The sequence below is a fragment of the Quercus suber genome, unplaced genomic scaffold, assembly GCF_002906115.3.
Source record: "Quercus suber isolate HL8 unplaced genomic scaffold, Cork oak 2.0 scaffold_1120, whole genome shotgun sequence".
In the NCBI taxonomy this organism is placed as follows: domain Eukaryota; kingdom Viridiplantae; phylum Streptophyta; class Magnoliopsida; order Fagales; family Fagaceae; genus Quercus; species Quercus suber.
Genome location: NW_027070524.1, coordinates 1 through 6,225, shown reverse-complemented (window position 1 = coordinate 6,225; position 6,225 = coordinate 1). Strand labels below are relative to the sequence as shown.

At 35.1% G+C, this 6,225-nt stretch overlaps 1 pseudogene; it reads left to right on the top strand.

The window, feature by feature from the left end:
* The first annotated feature begins 697 nt into the window (after positions 1 to 697).
* On the top strand, positions 698 to 6,219 carry LOC112010872 (disease resistance protein RPV1-like; annotated as a pseudogene).
* The last annotated feature ends 6 nt before the right edge of the window (positions 6,220 to 6,225 follow it).

The window sequence follows — 6,225 nt, the reverse complement described above, 5'->3', positions numbered from 1 at the left end:
CCACCGAAACACCATGCCAAAGTAATGAAGGTTTCTTGGAAATTTCCTCTCTTTCTCTCTCTCTCTAGCATTTTTCTGGGTGGATTGATCCACGTTGAGGAGAAGGAATGGAAATTCTTTTACATACACGTAAAGAACCTTAAAAGTTGTGCCTGTTCCTTCTTTCTCTCTTTAAGATCACAATACAAATACTCTCATAAAAATTCTAGGACCACAATAGAAATTCTAGGACCACAGTACATCGTAAATTTGACCGAAAGAACTCATATATTCTCATAATTTTGTGCTGTAATAGGAGACAAGTGAGGTCCACCACAATACAAATACTTAGGGGGTGTGAAATTATCAATTACTCTCAAGGGAAAAAAATTAAGGGAATAGATTTGGGGGGAAAAAAAAAACGAAAAAAGAAAGAAAGAAAAAGGACAGAAAATACTATTTATGTATGTGTTTGAAAGTAAAAATGGAAAGAAAGGAAAGAAAAAATAATGCTAACAAAATTATTTTATTTTTTATTTTTTGTAAATTATAAATGAATAATTCATTAGGAAGAATTAAAAGTAATTTTACAAAATATTCAGAACTTTTTTTATATACTTTTACGAGGGTATAAGAGTAATTTTGTATAAAAGTTAATCATTTCTTTATTTTTTTAATCTTTCAAATCCACAGCTTCCATGCATTTTTCCATTCTCTGCTTCCTCTCGTCCAATACAACCAAACTTATATCGAAGGTTTAAATGAAAAGAAGATGTGCCTAAACTTGAACTTGTAAAGCACTGCTTTGAGTTGTGAACGGTGAGACTTCCCTGAGTTCTGAACAAAAGACTAATAAACACATATTAGCAAGAGATATCAACCTGACAACCTATATATCCCCAGACCATTTAGTCTTAAGATACCCAACAGTAATCCCCGAGTTCCGAACAGTTTGACTTCAATTGCAGTTTCTCATAAAGACCAAAATAAAAGAAGGTAATCTTTGACCCATCTGATGAAGGGAGAGGTCGAAAACATTGCATCAAATAGTTTTTCTTCTTTCATGAATTATTTTCTTTTCAATTTTTCATCAGTTCTAACTGAACGTATATATATATTTTTTACATGCAGATCTATACTGTGATTCAATGGCTTCAAGCTCGTCTTCTTTCCCAAGTTCTTCTTCTATCTCTTCTACCAGCCAATGGAAGTATGATGTCTTCCTGAGTTTCAGAGGGGAGGACACCCGCAACACTGCTATGGACTTTCTAAATTATGCTTTAGAATGGAGGGGCATTTACACTTTTAAGGATGATGAAAAACTTGAGAAAGGAAAAACTATTAAACCAGAGCTCTTAAAAGCAATAGAAGAATCCAGATTTGCCGTGGTCATTCTTTCAGAAAACTATGCATCTTCAACTTGGTGCTTAGAAGAACTTGTAAAAATCATTGACTGTGAGAAAGAAAGGAGAATGACAATTCTACCTATTTTTTACAATGTGGATCCATCTAATCTGCGGAAACTAAAGGGAGCTTTTGCAAAGGCCTTTGATGAACATGAAAAACAATTTAAGGAGAAGGTAGACACATGGAGAGCTGCTTTGAATCATGTGGCTGGTATTGTCGGATATCATGTAAAGAATAGGTAATTTATATTTGAAATATATTCAGCTGGCCCACTTTTATATATGCAACTCCATTTAAACCTTTAACAGATCTATTTTTATTTTTATTTTTAAAATAAACATTAAACCTTTATCAGATCTCATTTAATTTTGTCATAGCCAATCAATTTACATATTTTTATTTAGGGGCGCATAATCAATCACCTAATATCTACCATATTTTTCATGGGACCTATTCATTGATTATCAATTCTCGTTCTCTCTTTATTGCAGCCCTCTCTCAGAAGTTGTCAAAAGCATTGTGAGACTAGTATCACATAAATTGAGTTTTGAATTCTCAGAAGTTACTGAGGGCCTGGTAGGAATACACTCACAAGTGGTGAAATTAGAGTCATATTTAGCTTTTATGGTTAAATGACGAAGTTCGCTTTATAGGAATTTGGGCAATGGGAGGAATGGGCAAGTCAACCCTAGCTAGTGTTGTTTATAGGATGGTTTCTAAAGAATTTGATGCTTGTTGTTTTATTGACGATGTTAGGAAAAAAGATGTACTTTCACTACAAAAAGATCTTATTTCTCAAATTTTGCACGAAACAAATTTGATAAAAAATAAACATGATGGAGTTCACATGATCAAGAAAATGTTACGGCATAAAAAAGTTCTTCTTGTTCTTGATGATGTAGATGAATCACATGAGTTAAAAATGTTAGTTAGGAAGAGTGATTGGTTTGGTTTGGGCAGTAGAATTATTATAACAACAAGAGATATGCACTTGTTGAAGGAATTCCCCGTAGATGAAATATTTGAAGTTGAAGCATTGAATTATGAAGATGCTCTTTGTCTTTTTTGTTCAAAGGCTTTTAAAAAAGAACTAGGCCCAGATGAATATTTTAAACTGTCCAAAAGTTTTTTAGAATATGTTAATGGTCTTCCTTTAGCTCTTGAGGTTTTGGGTTCATTTTTGTTTGAAAGAAGTACTGCTGAATGGAAAAATGCATTAGAGATGCTCAAAGAGGATCCCAATCCAAAGATTAATCAAGTACTAAAAATAAGTTTCGATGGACTCCCTAACTCAGCGAAGGATATATTCAAAGATATTGCATGCTTATTTAATCATGAGGAGAAAGATCAAGTTGTACAAATGCTAGATAGTCTTGGTCGCTATTCCGATATTGGATTGAGCATTCTCATTAACAAATCTCTCTTGAAAATTTCCAAAACTAATGAATTGTGGATGCATGATTTACTAAGAGATATGGGTAGGGATATTGTTCGTCAAGAATCTCGTGATGAGCCTGGGAAGCGTAGTAGACTGTGGCTTTATGAGGACATAGATCATGTGTTAAAAAACGATACGGTAAGAGGTTATTTACTTGAACTCATATTGTATTTTCTTATTCGGCAAAGTTGAAATATGAATAGTTATGCTAATAATATATTTTGCATTTAACAAATTCCTTTTTTATTATCAGGGAACAGAAGCAGTTCAAGCCTTAGATATCTGGGAAGCCAAGGATACAAGTATTTATCATGAAGAAAAAGAGGCACGTTGGTTAGGTTTCACATCTTCCAAAAGACAAAAAGTGTCACTTTGGAACCCTAATGCCTTTTTCAAGATGCCCAAGCTTAAATTTCTGAGAATTCGTAGTATTTGCCCTCAGTTTGTCCCCGAATATCTTCCAAATGAATTAACATATCTTGAATGGAATAATTATCCTTCAAAATCGATGCCATGTTTTTTGCCAAATGAGCTTGTTCAACTTCGTTTGCGGCTTAGTAAAATTGAACTACTTTGGGGAGGAATGAAGGTAAGAGTGTTAATAAATATCCTCGTACAAATTTGCTTTACAACTTCAATAACAAACACTATAAAGTTAATTATTCTAAACTTTTTCTTTTTTTAATAGAATTTTGACAAGTTAAGGTTCATCAATATGGCTGGCTCCTCGAACCTGATTATAGCCTCCAGCTTCAATGGAGTCCCAAATCTTGAGGAATTAGTTCTTGCAGGGTGTTCAAATTTATGCGAGCTTCACCCATCCATTGGAAAACTGAAAAAGCTTAAACTTCTTGATCTAGAAGAATGCCAAGAACTAACTAATCTTCCAGACAAGTTTGAAATGGAGTCTCTTGTGACTCTTAATCTTACTTGTTGCTCAAAAGTCAAGAAAATTCCCGAATTTGTGGGAAACATGAAGCTTTTACAGAGACTTCTTTTGAAATGCACTGCTATTACAACGTTACCTTCATCTATTGAATGTTTGACTGATCTTAATATTTTGATCTTGCGGGATTGCAAACAATTAGTGTGTCTTCCTAACACCATTTGTAGTTTGACATCGCTTAAAAATCTTGATCTTTTTGGATGCTCAAAATTTGTCAACTTGCCAGAGAATCTGGGGAATCTTGAAGGCCTGGTTGAACTTTCTCTAAAAGGAACAGCAATAGAAGTGTTGCCATCATCCATTGGACGTTTGACTGCCCTCGAGTCTTTGGATATGACGGATTGCAAAAATCTTTTGTGTCATCCTAGCAACATTTGTAGTTTGAAGATGCTAAAAAATCTTTATCTTTCTGGATGCTCAAAATTTGTCAACTTACCAGGGAATCTAAGGAATCTCGAAGGCCTGTTTAATCTTTCTCTAAAAGGAACAGCAATAGAAGTGTTGCCATCATCTGTTGGATGTTTGACTGCCCTTCGTGAATTGAATCTAAGTGATTGCAAAAATCTTTTGTGTCTTCCTAGCAGCATTTGTAGTTTGAAGATGCTAAAATATCTTAATCTTTCTAGATGCTCAAAATTGGTCAACTTGCCAGAGAATCTAGGGAATCTCGAAGGTCTGTTTCATCTTTTTTTTAAAGGAATAGCAATAGAAGTGTTGCCATCATCCGTTGGACGTTTGACTGCCCTTCGGCATTTGGATTTAAGTGATTGTGAAAATCTTTTGTGTCTTCCTAGCAGCATTTGTAGTTTGAAGATGCTAAAAAATCTTTTTCTTTTTGGATGCTCAAAAGTTGTCAACATGCCAAAGAATCTGGGGAATCTCGAAGGCCTATGTTGTCTTTCTCTAAGAGGAACAGCAATAGAAGTGTTGCCATCATCCATTGGACGTTTGACTGCCCTTCGGGATTTGTATCTAGGTGATTGCAAAAATCTTTTGTGTCATCCTAGCAACATTTGTAGCTTGAAGATGCTAAAATGTCTTCATCTTTCTGGATCCTCAAAATTTGTCAACTTCCTAGAGAATCTGGGGAATCTCGAAGGCCTGGTTAGGCTTTCTCTAAGAGGAGCAGCAATAGAAGTGTTGCCATCATCTGTTGGACGTTTGACTACCCTTCGTGAATTGAATCTAAGTGATTGCAAAAATCTTTTGTGTCTTCCTAGCAGTATTTGTAGTTTGAAGATGCTAAAAAATCTATATCTTTTTGAATGCTCAAAATTTGTCAACTTGCCAGAGAATCTGGGGAATCTCAAAAGCCTGTTAGATCTTGCTCTAGAAGGAACAGCAATAGAAGTGATGCCATCATCCGTTGGACGTTTGACTGCCCTTAGGCATTTGAATCTAAGTGATTGCAAAAATCTTTTATGTCTTCCTAGCAGCATTTGTAGTTTGAAGATGCTAAAATATCTTAATCTTTCTAAATGCTCAAAATTTGTCAACTTGCCAGATAATCTGGGAAATCTCGAAGGCCTGGTTAAACTTTCTCTAAAAGGAACAGCTATAGAAGTGTTGCCGTTGGACGTTTGACTGCCCTTGAGTCTTTGGATATAAGGGATTGCAAAAATCTGGTGTGTCTTCCCGATAACATTGGGTGCTTATTCTCCTTAAGTGAGTTACGTCTTTGTGGAAATAATTTTGTTTCTCTTCCTGAAAGCATCTCTCTACTCTCTAGAATTACAAGGCTCAACTTGGATGGTTGCAAGAGTCTTCGATCGTTACCAGATATTCCGTCACAAGTTCATTATATAAATGTAAACAATTGTACCTCACTGGAGAGATTCCCAGAAAGCCCAAAAAATTGTCCCATCTGGGGTCGTCATTTTGATTTCTGTGTCGCGTGGGTCAATTGCTTCAATATTCAATTCTGTGTCAAGGTATTTCTCTCTCTGTTTTCTAAATATCATGTACTTGGGAAATTACCTAATATTCTTCTTCAATATATATCTATTTATTTAGCTATCTCTGTCTGTGTGTTGGTTTTAATTTTTTTATTATTATTTTTTATAATGTAATTTTCAACATCACGCTTTGTATGTTTCAGGGACTAATAAGTGGTAAATTAGTGGGGAGATTACCTTATATTCTTCCTGGAAAAGAAATTCCAAATGGGTTTGAAAAAGCGAACATACGTGATAGTTCAGTTTTGGCATCTCCGAGTTTCCACAGGTGCGATTATTCAGTGAACATGCAATTGCCTCGGTCGGGGTTTGATGAGTTGCGGGCAATTCTTTTGTGCATTGTTTTTGTACCCTGCGAGCATTATAATCACTCACATTATCTGATTGAAATCAAATCGAATAAAGTATGGTTTCAACGTATTGGGTCAGAATATGGTAAAATTGAATCGCATCACCTTGCGCTGAGCCTGCACTATTTGAATTTCTTCGATCTGGAAACC